This window comes from Mustela erminea, chromosome 19 (genome assembly GCF_009829155.1).
Source record: "Mustela erminea isolate mMusErm1 chromosome 19, mMusErm1.Pri, whole genome shotgun sequence".
NCBI classification, from domain to species: Eukaryota; Metazoa; Chordata; class Mammalia; order Carnivora; family Mustelidae; genus Mustela; species Mustela erminea.
In genome coordinates this window covers 23,248,805-23,265,272 of record NC_045632.1, presented here as the reverse complement: position 1 = coordinate 23,265,272, position 16,468 = coordinate 23,248,805, and positions in this window count along the sequence as shown.

Genomic DNA, 16,468 nt, shown 5'->3' with positions numbered 1-16,468 from the left:
CATGGATGAATGAGTGGGTGGAAGGATGCAGAGATCGTTGGAAGGATGGATATATAGATGAGTGAATGGATGGATGAATGGATGGATGGATGATGGATGGGTGAACCAGTTGATGGACAGAAGAAAGGATAAATGCATGCACGGATGAATGGATGGATGAAAGGACATACAAATACAGACAGATTAAAAGATGAACAGATGGATAGAAGAGGCACAGATGGACAGATGGGTGGACAGAAGAATGGGTAGATGGAAGGGGGGTGGACAGATGGATGAATATCATATTGGACCAGATGGACCTCATAGATATATACAGAACATTCCACCCTAAAACTACAGAATACTCATTCTTCTCAAGTGCACATGGAACTTTCCCCAGAGTAGACCACATACTGGGTCACAAATCAGGACTCAACCGATACCAAAAGACTGAGATTATTCCCTGCACATTCTCAGATCACAATGCTTTGAAACTGGAGCTCAATCACAAGGAAAAGTTCCGAAGGAACTCAAACACCTGGAAGCTAAAGACCACCTTGCTTAAGAATGGTTGGATCAACCAGGAGATCAAGGAAGAACTGAAACAACTCATGGAAACCAATGACAATGAAGACACTTTGATCCAAAACCTATGGGATACAGCAAAGGCAGTCCTAAGGGGGAAATACATAGCCATCCAAGCCTACCTCAAAAAAATTGAAAAATCCAGAATACACCAGCTGTCTCTACACCTTAAAGAACTGGATAATCAACAACAAATCAAACCAACTCCACACATAAGGGAAATAATCAAGATTAGAGCTGAGATCGATGAGGTAGAAACCAGAGATACAGTAGAACGTATCAATGAAACTAGAAGCTGGTTTTTTGAAAGAATCAATAAGATAGATAAACCATTGGCCACACTAATCCAAAAGAAAAGAGAGAAGGCTCAAATACATAAAATTATGATTGAAAAGGGAGAGATCACAATGAACACCAAGGAAGTAGAAACAATCATCAGAAGTTATTATCAACAGTTCTATGCCAATAAGCTTAGCAACCTAGATGAAATGGATGCATTCCTGGAAAACTATAAACTCCCAAAATTGAATCAGGAAGAAATTGACAACCTGAATAGACCAATATCTAGTAATGAGATTGAAGCAGTGATCAAAAAACCTCCCAAAAAACAAGAGCCCAGGACCTGACGGATTCCCTGGGGAATTCTACCAAACTTTCAAAGAAGAAATAACACCTATTTTCCTGAAGCTGTATCAAAAAATTGAAGCAGAAAGAAAACTTCCAGACTCTTTCTATGAAGCCAGCATTACCCTGATCCCCAAACCAGGCAAAGACTCTACCAAAAAGGAGAATTTCAGACCAATATCACTGATGATTATGGATGCTAAGATTCTCAACAAGATCCTAGCAAACAGGATCTAATAGCACATTAAAACGATTATCCACCATGACCAGGTGGGATTCATCCCTGGGCTACAAGGATGGTTCAACATTCGCAAATCAACCAATGTGATAGAAAAAATTAATAAGAGAAGAGAGAAGAACCACATGGTCCTCTCAATTGATGCAGAAAGAGCATTTGACAAAATCCAGCATCCATTCCTGATTAAAACGCTTCAAAGTATAGGGATAGAGGGAATATTCTTGAACTTCATCAAATCTATCTATGAAAGGACCACAGCAAATATCATCCTCAATGGGAAAAAGCTTGCCTCCTTCCCGTTGAGATCAGGAACACGACAGGGATGCCCACTCTCACCACTCTTGTTCAACATAGTATTAGGAGTCCTAGTAAGAGCAATCAAAGGGAAATAAAAGGTATCCAAATTGGTAATGAAGAAGTCAAACTCTCTCTCTTTGCAGATGACATGATTCTTTATATGGAAAACCCAAAATACTCCACCCCCAAACTACTAGAACTCATACAGCAATTCAGCAACGTGGCAGGATACAAAATCAATGTGCAGAAATCAGTGGCTTTCTTATACACTAACAATGAAAATACAGAAAGGGATATTAGAGAATTGATTCCATTTACGATAGCACCAAGAACCATAAGATACCTGAGAATAAACCTAACCAAAGAGGTAAAGGATCTGTACTCAAGGAACTACAGAACAGTCATGAAAGAAATTGAAGACACAAAAAGATGGAAGACCATTCCATGCTCTTGGATCGGAAGAATAAACAATGTTAAAATGTCTATACTGCCTAGAGCAATCTATACTTTTAATGCCATTCTAATAAAATTCCACCGGTATTCTTCAAAGAGCTAGAGCAAATAATCCTAAAATTTGTATGGAATCAGAAGAGACCCCGAATCGCTAAGGAAATGTTAAAAAACAAAAATAAAACTGGGGGCATCATGTTAACTGATTTCAAGCTTTACTACAAAGCTGTGATCACCAAGACAGCATGGTACTGGCATAAAAACAGACACATAGACCAGTGGAACAGCGTAGAGAGCCCAGATATGGACCCTCGACTCTATGGTCAAATAATCTTCGACAAAACAAGAAAAAAATATATAGTGGAAAAAAGACAGTCTCTTAAATAAATGGTGCTGGGAAAACTGGGAAGCTATATGTAGAAGAATGAAACTCGACCATTCTCTTACACCATACACAAAGATAAACTCAAAAGGGATAAAAGACCTCAACGTGAGACAGGAATCCATCAGAACCCTAGAGGAGAATGTAGGCAGTAACCTCTTCAATATCAGCCACAGCAACTTCTTTCAAGATATGTCTCCAAAGGCAAAGGAAACAAAAGCAAAAATGAACTTTTGGGACTTCATCAAGATAAAAAGCTTCTGCACAGCAAAGGACCAGTCAATAAAACAAAGAGGTAACCCACGGAATGAGAGAAGATATTTGCAAATGACAGTATAGACAAAAGGTTGATAACCAGGATCTATAATGAACTCCTCAAACTCAACACACACAAAACAGACAATCATATAAAAAAAAATTGGGCAGAAGATATGAACAGACACTTCTCTAATGAAGACATACAAATGGCTATCAGACACATGAAAAAATGTTCATCATCACTAGCCATCAGGGAGATTCAAATTAAAACCACACTGAGATACCACCTTATACCAGTTAGAATGGCCAAAATTAGCAAGACAGGAAAAAACGTGTTGGAGAGGATATGGAAAAAGGGGAAGCCTCTTCCACTGTTGGTGGGAATGCAAGTTGGTGCAGCCACTTTGGAGAACAGTGTGGAGATTCCCCAAGAAATTAAAAATAGAGCTTCCCTATGACCCTGTAATTGCACTACTGGGTATTTACCCCAAAGATACAGATTTGAAAAGAAGGGCCATCTGTACCCCAATGTTTACAGCAGCAATGGCCACAGTTGCCAAACTGTGGAAAGAACCAAGATGCCCTTCAATGGACAAATGGATAAGGAAGATGTGGTCCATATACACTATGGAGTATTACGCCTCCAGAAGAAAGGATGAATACCCAACTTTTGTAGCAACATGGATGGGACTGGAAGAGATTATGCTGAGTGAGATAAGTCAAGCAGAGAGAGTCAATTATTATATGGTTTCACTTATTTGTGGAGCATAACAAATAGCATGGAGGACAAGGGGAGATGGAGAGGAAAAGGGAGTTTAGGGAAATTGGAAGGGGAGGTGAACCATGAGAGACTATGGACTCTGAAAAACGATCTGAGGGTTTTGAAGGGGTGGGGGTGGGAGGTTGGGGGAACCAGGTGGTGGGTATTAGAGAGGGCATGGATTGCATGGAGCACTGGGTGTGGTGCAAAAACAATGAATACTGTTACACTGAAAAGAAATAAAAAATTTAAAAAAAATAAAGTTTTCCCCCAATGATGACAAGATATGGGGTTTAGAAAAGAAAATGTATGCTGGAGGGGACGGTGGGGAGAAGGAGAACACAAGGAGAAGGGGTTGCCCCCAGCTCTGTCATTTTTCCTTCTCAGAAAGGATGCCTAGGGAACATCAATTAGAATTCATGTAAAGGACTGGAACAGTTTTAAACCTCGATCCACCAGGTACAATTTCCATTTTATTATAAGTTGATAAAATCAAATTTCCTGGTAACTTTTTGAAGGTGTGGCTCTCCCAGGTCTCATCCAGTAACACATTGAACAGCTTTATCCCTTCCAATTAGTGCCTGATGCAGGTATTGATGTACTAAGAATTAAGTGATCTTCATCTGAGAATATAACTAACAAGGCATAATTTTTCTGATCAATTCTATTGATCAATTACCTAATGAAAGAAAAATAAAGGAAGGGCCTCAGCATTTGTATGAACTTATATACCTCCAATACAGCACACCTATACCCCAGGACTGGTTCTCTGTTCAGGACTCTGCATAAGAACAGATAACTTTCATGCACAATGAGAAATTTGTGCTCTGTTCTTTCAAGGAAATCATGTGTGTCTCCAAGAGGGAGGGGAAATCACCTCCTAAAGCAGTCAGCCTTGGGGCACACAGAACTTAGTGCCTGGAATAGATAGGTGAAGCAAGGTGGCCCACTTTACAAGAAGAGGCAGGCATAGGAGGGATACCCACACCTCCACCTGTAGTGGTTTTGCATACAGTTTTATCAAGATCCTCAGTGGAAGCAAGGCCAGGAAATAATAAAGAAGGAAAACATTTTATTTCTCCCCAGTTACAGTCAACCAAGATAAGTCAAGCTCTCAGGACTGTGCTCCATCAGATGAAAATTCTAAGTACGTTTTCACTGTGAAGGCAAAAGGGTGAAATGAGCCAACTCACTTTTTATTTCCTCCCTTGTCCCCACCCCCATCCCATTCTGACTCCTTAGACCAGACTCAGCTGCCAGGTGAGGGGCTCACTTGTAACATGGCAGAGTTTCTTTACTACCCTCCATTAGTGTTTACATTTCAAAATAAAACTCTGGAGAAAGCAATGCTCCCCTGAAGGAATGACTTCCCATTGGAATTCCAAGCAGGAGTATTCCTGTTACTATATGAGTGGGGGTACCCACAGGGGCATTTTATGGTACCCCTGGATTCCCACTGCTCAGGAAGTAACCTCTTCTGTCTAAGCATGAAGCAGCCCCTCTCTGTGCCTCTCAGTGGATTGCAGACACACAGTCATTCATGCATCTCTTCAAAGACACTCTCTGCATGTCCTTGGGATTCCCACACTCTGGATCCCGCAATTCCCACAGGCAGCCTGGAATAACAAGGGGTAGCATCCCATTCCACTGCCCTCACCACTTTCTGCCTCCCCTCCATAAGCACTTGCTGTCCCTTGATGAGGAGAGAAAACTACAATCAAATTCTTCCTAACCCAGATGTCATGAACAAATGTCACCAGATAGTCCAACATCAAAAAAATTATAAAAATAATAAAACTTAATTGGTAGCAATTTTGCTAAGTAGCTTGAGCTCCCTTTGTCTTCATGAACACAGAAAAGGACAATTGGGGCACCTGGGTGGCTCAGTGGATTAAGCCGCTGCCTTCGGCTCAGGTCATGATCTCAGGGTCCTGGGATCAAGCCCTGCATCGGGCTCTCTGCTCGGTGGGGAGCCTGCTCCCCCCCCCCCCGCCTGACCCTCTGTCTACTTGTGATCTCTCTCTCTGTGTCAAATAAATAAATAAAATCTTTAAAAAAAAAAGAAAAGAAAGAAAAGGACAATTGTCACATGAAATTCATGAGCCCATATCTAAACATCACTACCCCATGTTGTATCACTTACTCTGTGGGTAGGAGTGTTTCTCTCTATGGTAACAACAAGGATACTGGACAGAAAATCATTTCACAATAAAAGAAAAAAAGGCACTTCCCAAAAAAAACAAACCCCACTGCACCTTCCTCTAAACAGCCCCACCTAGAACTCGCTGCAATCTACCCGAAATCCAGCAAGCAGAGTTGCTCCTCACCTGCTGTGCCATCAATTTCTGAATGTCAGCCATAATCACGCCTCTTCCCCGGGATCTCATCATTCTTCTCTCCTTTTAATCTCTATCTTGTTTAAACCACTTAACTCGGTCACCATCCGTTCTGGCAGGGAAAGTGTTGATCAGAATCAAGCTACATTGTTTAGAGAGAAATAACCCCATCTCCTGGATGGTCGTGGTTTTTAGTACCCAGGCTGCAATTCTTTGAAGTGGATGGTAAACCGGGTTTTTGACAGGCTTGGAGGAAAAGGACTCCAAGACTCTGGAGGAGGCCGCCAGCCACTGACTCAATCCTTGCATTAGGCTGCCATCTCGTGACACACTGGGGTATGCAGCTGAGGACCCAAGATAGCATGTTACATTCGTGTTCTATCTAACATTCTAAAACCTTCCTCATCCCCAAAATGCAAACCAATAAATAACAGATGCCAATATAACCTGTCTTAGCCTAAATGGTTGATTTAAAGTCAGTTCTTCTTCAGGCATCAAAGAACCTCATTATATAGGAAAATAGATTTCACAGCTGACTCAATGTTTGTCAAGAATCTGAAGTGAGTCCTGTCATTGGCACCTCAGACCACCCAACCCTGTGTCAAATGGGCTGGGCTCTGCTCTTGGCCATGAGCCAGGTGTGGGGGTCTCCCTCACAGCCATCAGTGCACCAAAAGCAAAGACCAGCAGGCCTCCAGGAGTGCTAGAGATGAATCTACCATCGATACCCTCACAGCTCCCTGGTGTCTCCACTGGGTCCAGAGGACTGTGATAAATGGAGGAGCCCCTTCAAGCTCCCAAAGAAGGCTGCTGTCCCCTTTCAGGTCCTGACTGCTCTGGAGTCCAGCACCGGGGATAAAGTGGAGCTGGTCCTCCTATTACTTCATGGACAAACACAAACAACCCTCAGTAATGAGGTCAGACTTGGCTACTGAGAAGACAGAAAATAACTCAGAGTCCAGCCTGGCCCTGGAGCTCTTCTCCAGCTGGCAAGCTCCACATCCCAGATGTACAGATGCCTGAGGCTCTGGGACACAGTTCTCAGGACCCAGAGCTCACAGAGACCATTTCCTGGGAGATGACTTCTCTCCAGTACCGCAGCAGGGGCTTCAGGGGGGCAGGTAAGAGTCCCCAGGGCACCTTTCATTTAACAAGCAAGACACAGGGGCCCAGAGAGCACTCGACAGACAAATATCTATTTATCAGATGATTAAAAAGGAAAGTGTGTGTGGTCTGGGGATATAGCCTCAGTAGTTTTAAAAAGGTTAAGTTTGCACAAGTAGGCCCTGCCGTCACAGGAAACGCTGAAAATATTTTTCAGCTATGGAATTTCTCTGCTGAAACTCCTCCTCTTTTTACCCACTTTGTCCCTCTTTTCCTCTAAATTATTCAATGTACTTACAATCATATTTTTTATGTAGTTGACCTACAAGATACTAGTTTCAGGTGTACAACATGGTGATTCATAAATTCTATACACTACAAAATGCTCACCATGGGAAGTATAGCCATCATATGTAACCATACAAAATTGTTACATTATTGGCTATATTTCCTACTCTGTAGTTTCCATCCTGTAACTGGAAGTCTGTAACTCTTAATTCCTTCACCTATTTGGCCCATTTCTCCACATTCCCTCCCCTCTGAGAACCACTGTTTTGTTCTCTATATTTAATAGTCCAGGTTTTTTCTGTGCCTTTTTTTAGATTCCACATATAAATGAAATCATATGGTATTTGTCTTTCCTGTTCAATTATTTCACTTACCCTTGTACCCTCTAGATCCATCCATCTTGTTGAGAATCATAAGTTTTCATCCTTTTTTATAACTGAGTAATATTCCATTGTATATCATGGTTGATTCTTGAACAACACAGATTTGAACTATATAGGTTTATTTATACATTGATTTTTTTCAATAAATACAATGAAGTACTGTAAATGTATTTTCTACTCCTTAATTTTTAAGTAATTTGCTTTCCTCTAGCTTACTTTATTGTAAGAATACAGTATATAATATACATAACTTACAAAATATGTTTATTGACTTTATGTTATCAGTAAGGCTCCTGGGAAACAGTAGACTTCAGTATTTAAGTTTTGGGGTTGCAAAGAGTACAGGTGCACATTTTCTACAGTGCAGAGAGTTAGCATCTCTAACCTCTGCATTGTTCAAAGTTCAACTTGAACATACTCTTTATCCATTCATGGACTGATGGACATTTGAGTTGCTTCCATATCTTAGCTATTGTAAATAATGCTGCAATATTCAACACTAATTTTCAATTAGTGTTTTTGTTTTCTTTAGGTAAACACCCAGAAATGGAAAACTGGGTCCTGTGCTATTTCTTTTTATTATTATTTGTTATTATTATGTTCAATTAGCCAATGTATTGTACATTAGTTTTTGATGTAGTGTTCAACAATTCATTAGCTGCGTATAACACCCAGTGCTCATTGCAGGATCTTCCCTCCTTAATAGCCATCACCCAATTAAGCCATCCCTACCTTTCTCTCCCTTCTGTAACCTTCAGTTTGTATTCCAGAGTCGAGAGTCTCATGGTTCATCTCCCTCTCTGATTTCTTCCCATTCAGTTTTCCCTCCCTTCCCGCATTATTCCTTATGTTCCACATATGAGTAAAACCACATGATAATTGTCTGCCTCTGCTTGACTTATTTCACTTGGCATAATCCCCTCCAGTTCCATCCATACAGATGCAATGTGGGTATTCATCCTTTCTGATGGACAAGTAACATTCCATTGTATATATGGACTACATCTTCTTTATCCTTTCATCCGCGGAAGGACAACTCAACTCCTTCCACAGTTTGGTTATTGTGCACATTGCTGCTATTAACATTGAGGTGAACATGTCCCTTCTTTTCACTACATCTGTATCTTTTATGTAAATACCTATTAGTGCAATTGCTGGGTCTTAGGGTACCTCTATTTTTAACACCTTGGAGAAACTCCATACTGTTTTCTAGAGTGCCTGTACCAGCCTGGATTCCCACCAACAGTGTAGGGGGATTCCCATGTTTCCACATCCTTACCAATTTTTGTTGTTTCTTACATTGTTAATTTTTGCCTTTCTTTCTTTTTTATTTTTCTTTATTTTTTTTAATTTAATTCAGGATAACAGTATTCATTATTTTTTCACCACACCCAGTGCTCCATGCAATCCGTGCCCTCTATAATACCCACCACCTGGTACCCCAACCTCCCACACCCCCGCCACTTCAAACCCCTCACATTGCTTTTCAGAGTCCATAGTCTCTCATGATTCACCTCCCCTTCCAATTTCCCCCAACTCCCTTCTCCTCTCTAACTCCCCATGTCCTCCATGCTATTTCTTATGCTCCACAAATAAGTGAAACCATATGATAATTGACTCTCTCTGCTTGACTTATTTCACTCAGTATAATCTCTTCCAGTCCCATCCATGTTGCTACAAAAGTTGAGTATTCGTCTTTTCTGATGGAGGCATAATACTTCATAGTGTATATGGACCACATCTTCCTTATCCATTCGTCCGTTGAAGGGCATCTTGGTTCTTTCCACAGTTTGGCAACTGTGGCCATTGCTGCTATAAACATTGTGGTACAGATGACCCTTCTTTTCACGACATCTGTATATTTGGGGTAAATACCCAGGAGTGCAATTGCAGGGTCATAGGGAAGTTCTATTTTTAATTTCTTGAGGAATCTCCACACTGTTCTCCAAAGAGGCTGCACCAACTTTCATTACCACCAACAGTGGAAAAGGGTTCCCCCTTTCTCCACATCCCCTCCAACACATGTTGTTTCCTGTCTTGCTAATTTTGGCCATTCGAACTGGTGTAAGGTGATATCTCAATGTGATTTTAATTTGAATCTCCCTGAGAGCTACTGATGATGAACATTTTTTCATGTGTCTGATAGCCATTTGTATGTATTCATTGGAGAAGTGTCTGTTCATATCTTCTGCCCATTTTTTGATATGATTGTCTGTTTTGTGTGTGTTGAGTTTGGGGAGTTCATTATAGATCCTGGATATCAACCTTTTGTCTGTACTGTCATTTGCAAATATCTTCTCCCATTCCGTGGGTTGCCTCTTTGTTTTCTTGACTGTTTTCTTTGCTGTGCAGAAGCTTTTGATTTTGATGAAGTCCCAAAAGTTTATTTTCGCTTTTGTTTCCTTTGCCTTTGGAGACATATCTTGAAAGAAGTTGCTGTGGCTGATATCGAAGAGATTACTGCCTATGTTCTCCTCTAGGATTCTGATGGATTCCTGTCTCATGTTGAGGTCTTTTATCCATTTTGAGTTTATCTTTGTGTACAGTGTAAGAGAATGGTCGAGTTTCATTCTTCTGCATATAACTGTCCAGTTTTCCCAGAACCATTTATTGAAGAGACTGTCTTTTTTCCACTGTATATTTTTCCTGTTTTGTTGATGATTATTTGACCATAGAGTTGAGGGTCCATATCTGGGCTCTCTACTCTGTTCCACTGGTCTATGTGTCCACCATAACCAGGTGGGAATCATCCCTGGGCTACAAGGATGGTTCAACATTCGCAAATCAATCAATGTGATACAACAAATTAATATGAGAAGAGAGAAGAACCACATGGTCCTTTCATTTGATGCAGTAAAAGCCTTTGACAAAATCCCGCATCCATTCCTGATTAAAACTCTTCAAAGTATAGGGATAGAGGGAACATTCCTGAACTTCATCAAATCTATCTATGAAAGACACACAGCAAATATCATCCTCAATAGGAAAAAGCTTGCATCCTTCCTGTTGAGATCAGGAACAAGACAAGGATGCCCACTTTCACCACTCTTGTTCAATATAGTATTAGAAGTCCTAGCATTAGCAATCAGACAACAAAGAAAAATAAAAGGTATCCAAATTGCCAATGAAGAAGTCAAACTCTCTCTCTTCACAGATGACATGATTCTTTATATGGAAAACCCAAAAGACTCCACCCCCAAACTACTAGAACTCATACAGCAATTCAGCAATGTGACAGGATACAAAGTCAATGTACAGAAATCAGTGGCTTTCTTATACACTAACAATGAAAATACAGAAAGGGAAATTAGAGAATCGATTCCATTTACGATAGCACCAAGAACCATAAGATACCTGGGAATAAACCTAACCAAAGAGGTAAAGGATCTGTACTCGAGGAACTACAGAACACTCATGAAAGAAATTGAAGAAGACACAAAAAGATGGAAGACCATTCCATGCTCTTGGATTGGAAGAATAAACATTGTTAAAATGTCTATACTGCCTAGAGCAATCTAGACTTTTAATGCCATTCTGATCAAAATTCCACCGGTATTCTTCAAAGAGCTGGAGCAAATAATCCTAAAATTTGTATGGAATCAGAAGAGACCCCGAATCACTAAGGAAATGTTGAAAAACAAAAATAAAACTGGGGGCATCATGTTACCTGATTTCAAGCTTTATTACAAAGCTGTGATCACCAAGACAGCATGATACTGGCATAATTTTTGCCTTTCTAACTGGTGTAAGCTGGTATCGCTGTGTGGTTTTGATTTGTATTTGCCGGAAGGCTAGTAATGTTGAACATTTTTTCACGTGTCTGTTGGACACTTGTATGTCTTCTTTGGAGAACTGTCTGTTCATGTCTTCTGCCCATTTCTTGACTGTGTTATGTGTTTTTTGGATGTTGGGTTTGCGAAGTTCTTTATCGATCTTGGATCCCAGCCCTTTATCTGCAATGTCATTTGCAAATATCTTCTCCTATTCTGGGGGTTGCCTCTTAGTTTTATACTGTTTCCTTTGCTGTGCAGAAGCTTCTCAAAATGGATAAGACAGAAATCCATCAAAATCCTTAGATGAGAACATAGGCAGTTTTTTTGTTGCTGTTGTTACCTGTGTATCTTGTTGGGAAGATGCCTATTCAGGAACTCTGTACATTTTTTAATTGAATTATTTGTATTTTTGGTGTTGACTTGTATGAGTTCTTTGTATATTTTGGAAATCAAGCCCTTAGGAGATAGATCATTTGCAAACATCTTCCATTCAGTAGATTGCTTTTCCATTTTGCTGATAGTTTACTTTTTTATGCAAAGGCTTTTAAGTTTAATATAGTCCCAATAGTTTATTTTTGCTTTTGTTTCCCTTGGCTGAGGAGACAGACCCAGAAAAATACTGCTATGACTGATATATAAGAGATTACTGCCTATGTTTTCTTACAGGATTTTTAAGTTTTCAGGACTTACATTTCCATCTGGAATCCACTTTGAATCTATTTTTGTTTATGGTGTACATACGCAAGTATGTATCATTTTCCCAGCACTGTTATTGAAAAGAGGCTTTTTCCCCATTGTATATTCTTATCCCTCTTCTTGTAGATTAATTGACCATATAAGTGTGGATTTATTTCTGGGCTCTCTATTCTGTTCCATTGATCTATGTGTCTATTTGTGCCACTATCATATTGTTTTGATTACTGTAAATTTATAATATAGTTTGAATCTGGGATTGTGATACCTCCAGCTTTGTCTTCATTGACAAGATTACTTTGGCTATTGTCTTTCATGGCTCCATACAAACTTTAGGATTATTTGTTTTAGTTCTGTGAAAAATAACTATTTTATTTTATAGGAATTGCATTGAATTTTTAGGTTGTTTTCAGTAGTGTGGACATTTGGAGAATATTGATTCTTCCAATCCATGGCATATATATCTTTCCATTTGTCTGTCACCTTCAGTTTCTTTCATGAAAGGCTTATAGTTTTCAGAGTAAATGTCTTACAATTTCTTAAATTTATTCTTAGGTATTTTATTCTTCTTTGTGTGATTATAAATAAGATTTTTAAAATTTCTTTTTGCTAGTTTCTTAGTGTGTCAAAGTGCAACAGATTTCTGTGTATTAATTTTGCATCCTGCAACTTTACTGAAAACATTATCTCTAATATTTTTGTGGAGTTTTTAGAGTTTCTTATACATCGTTTTATGTCATCTGTAAATAGTAACAGTTTTACTTCTTTCTTATCAAATTGGATTCCTTTTATTTTTGTCTTGTCTGATTGCTATGGCTAAGACTCCCAGTACTCTGTTGGATAAAAGTGGCAAGAGTGGACACTCTTGTCTTATTCCTGATCTTAAAGGAAAATCTTTCAGTTTTTCACCATTGAGTATGTTAGCTGTTGCTTTGTCATATATGGCTTTTATTATGTTGAGGTATGTTCCCTCTAAGTAATTTCTATTATTGTGTTCTTCGATTCTGATTGATGTTTATTTTAATACTATCTATCCTTTTCTTCTGTTGAAGTCCTCACTGAGTTCATCCACTCTTCTCTAAAGTCTGGTAAACATCATCGTGACCATTATTTTGAACTCTGTATCAGGTAGATTGCCTACCTCTATATCATTTAGTTCATTTGGTTTTTTTGAAGTTTTGCCTTATTCTTTCATTTGGAGCATATTCCTATCTCCTCATTTTGTTTGTGCTTATTTCTGTGAATTAAGCAGAACAGCTAACTCTACCGGTTTTGAAGGAGTAGCCTTGTGTAGGAATGTCCCCTGTGTAGATTACATGTGCCTGGCAACATTGGCTGGCTGGCTAGAGCTGGAATAGCCAGAAGTTGGTGGTTTCTGGGCACTTTGTCCAGGGTCACCCTGCTGAGATGGTTGGAGCTGTAGTAGGTATGAGCCAAAAGGTTCCAGGGGTTCTAACTCAGAGCCACCCTGGCAGGACAGATGAAAACGGGAGTAAAGATAGGCCAGGTACTCCTGTGATGCTCCATAGGGCCATGGTGACAGAACATCTGGAGCTAGTATGGGGGCTAGTATGAGTTCCAAGGTACTCCATACTGGAGCCACTTTGGCAAAACAGCTGAAAGTGGAACAAGCATGGCCCAGGTGGTCCTGGAATGCTCCAGGTTGGTGCCACCCTGGCAGTATAGCTAGAGCTGAGGTGGATGCAGGCTGGGTCCCTCCATGTAGGGGGTGCACTTGTGGGACCACTGCAGCTGAAGTGGGCATGGGCCAGTGGGCCTCAGGGTGTTCTATGCCACAGGCATAGTGGGATGCTGGTGGGATGGCTGAAGCTGGGGAGAGCATGGGCAGGCAGGCCTCTTAGGGGAAATGGCTAGAGCCAGTGTGGGCTAGGAGCCAAGGTTCACTGAGGTGGTGGGCCAGCCAGAATGTCTGGGTGCTGCTCCCATCTGGGCTATCAACAGAGAGGAAACATAAGAGTGGTGCTCGCCAGTGCTGCCAAACGCAGAGACAGTTCCAGAGGTTGCTCCCCAACATAGGTGGACCCTCTCGTACTAGTAAATGTGTTTCCTTACTTATAGTCTAATTGCCCTTGAAACCACTGTTGTTGTTTTTTGTTTGTTTGTTTGTTTGTTTGTTTGTTTGTTTGTTTTTGAGAGGAGGGGAGATGTTGCTTTGCCACAGATCTGGCAAATCTGCACCTGGGTCCCTCAGTGCTGTCCCTATCATAGTTCATGGCATCATGAGTGGGGTCCCCAACATTACTGTGTCTCCATTTCTCCTGCCATTATCTATGTGGTCCTTCTATCCTTCATTGTGCAGCAGCTGTTCCATCTGCCCTTGGTTGCTTCTTCAGCAAGAATTCTTCTACATGTAGGTATAGATTCAGGGTGTCCATGGGAACAGGTGAGTTCAGGATTGTCCTATGCTGACACCTAAGACTCCTCCTCCTGTAACAGCATTGTAAAGGTGACATTTCTGGCATATTCTGGTGACATTTCTTCTTTTGATTTTGGGTGACAGTTCCTGCCTCTTTGCAGATATACTGCTTTTCAAATTGTAAGCTATATGTTGTGTATTAAAGAACAGAGACTGAAGGAAATTAAAAGGTAGACCCATCTCTCAGAAAGGTCTCACCTTTTCCCATCAGGCAGCTATGCTGAGGGCCTGACCTCTTCACTAAATCAGATATTTAAACAGTTTCAGGTCCCCTTCTTGCTTCAAATATCTTGAAAGGGAAGTCTGTCCCCTACCTCCAGCAGGTCTTTGGGACTCAAATAGCAGAAAACCCAGGTTTCTAGCCTTGTCCTAATTCCAGTTGGGGTGACTTTATATCAGCTCCTTTCTCCCACCCACTTTCCCATATTTTGGCCCAGAATGGACTCAGACATGTTAACACACAGCTCTTGGGCCTGGAGTCCATGGCTGCTTCCCCAACATTGAGCACAGGTCAGAACAAGGGAGGGGGAGTGTGAGCTGCATGGAAACATGCTGTATGAAGCCTGCAGAGGTTTCCCTGCAAATCCTTCAAATGACTCAGCAACTATCCCTTGAGTCCAGTGAAGGAGATCTCTTAGGTCCCAAAAAGTCTCCTCTTCAGACACTCTACCATGAAAAGCAAAAATGAGCTTTCCTCAGTGGATTCAGCTGAGAAGGAAACTTCTTCAGGGAACTGGAAGAATCTATAATTTGCATTTTAGACATCTGGGATCAAAGTGGCCTTGAAGAGTGACTTTGGATTTTGAAAGACTGACAAACCTGGGTTTCAGAAACTGATATTTGGCCATACAAGCTAAGCATTGTAGTTCCTGCTGTCTGGAATTGTAAATGGTTGGCTTTAAATCGACTTAGAGCTCAGTGCTGTCTCTTGACCAGAGGGGCTGGTATGTCATCCTCCTAGGAGCATCAGCTCTGATTCTTTTAGCCAAAACACCCAATCACCTAGCTGGAAAGGGCTTCTCTGGCAGGAATGTCCAGCGTTAGAACTGGAACCTTACTGCCTATTCTCCTCACTCTCTGTCACACAGAGAATCTCCTACAGCACTATTAAGCCTAAGGAATGATTGCTGGTGCCATTGTGTCCAGGTCCCCTCCCACCACCACCACCACCACTTGTCAATCAATATGCCACATCTGGACCAACAGACAGATCAAGGGGTGAGAAACATTCTTAATCTTGAGCCTCAGGGACTATGCCAGTTTTATGAGACTACAGATAATGATGGCTGTCCTGTCCAACTGTGTTGTTTGTCGCAGGCTCTCCTGTAACATAGGCATCATCTAACTCTATGCCATATTTGTGTTTTTATTTATAAGGCAGGTCCTAAATATTTTTTTCTTTAAAGATTTTATTCCTTTATTTGACAGAGAGAGACACAAAGAAAGAGGGAACACAGCAGGGGGGATGGGAGAGGAAGAAGCAGGCTTCCCACAAAGCAGGGAGCCGGATGCAGGGATCATCTCCAGGACCGCAGGATCATGACCTGAACCCAAGGCAGAAACTTAATGACTGAGCCACCCAGGTGCCCCAGACCCCAACTTTCCTAGATATGCACTTACTTAATAGTAGTTGAGGGTTAATCTTTTGAGCTTAAATATGAAAATTTTTGAGTACTCAATCTAACAGCCTGACTGTCTTAAAGCAGCAATCAAAAGAAACCTGTCAAATGAGAGCAAAATATAAAACTATAGAACTTAAAAGCATATGGGTGCTCACTGTAGAATTCTTTCCATTTTTCTGCACTTTTGAAATCTTTCACAAGTTGTTCGAGGGGAAGGCGATGATCATTTCAATACTGCTCTTGAACTTTGACTTCCTAT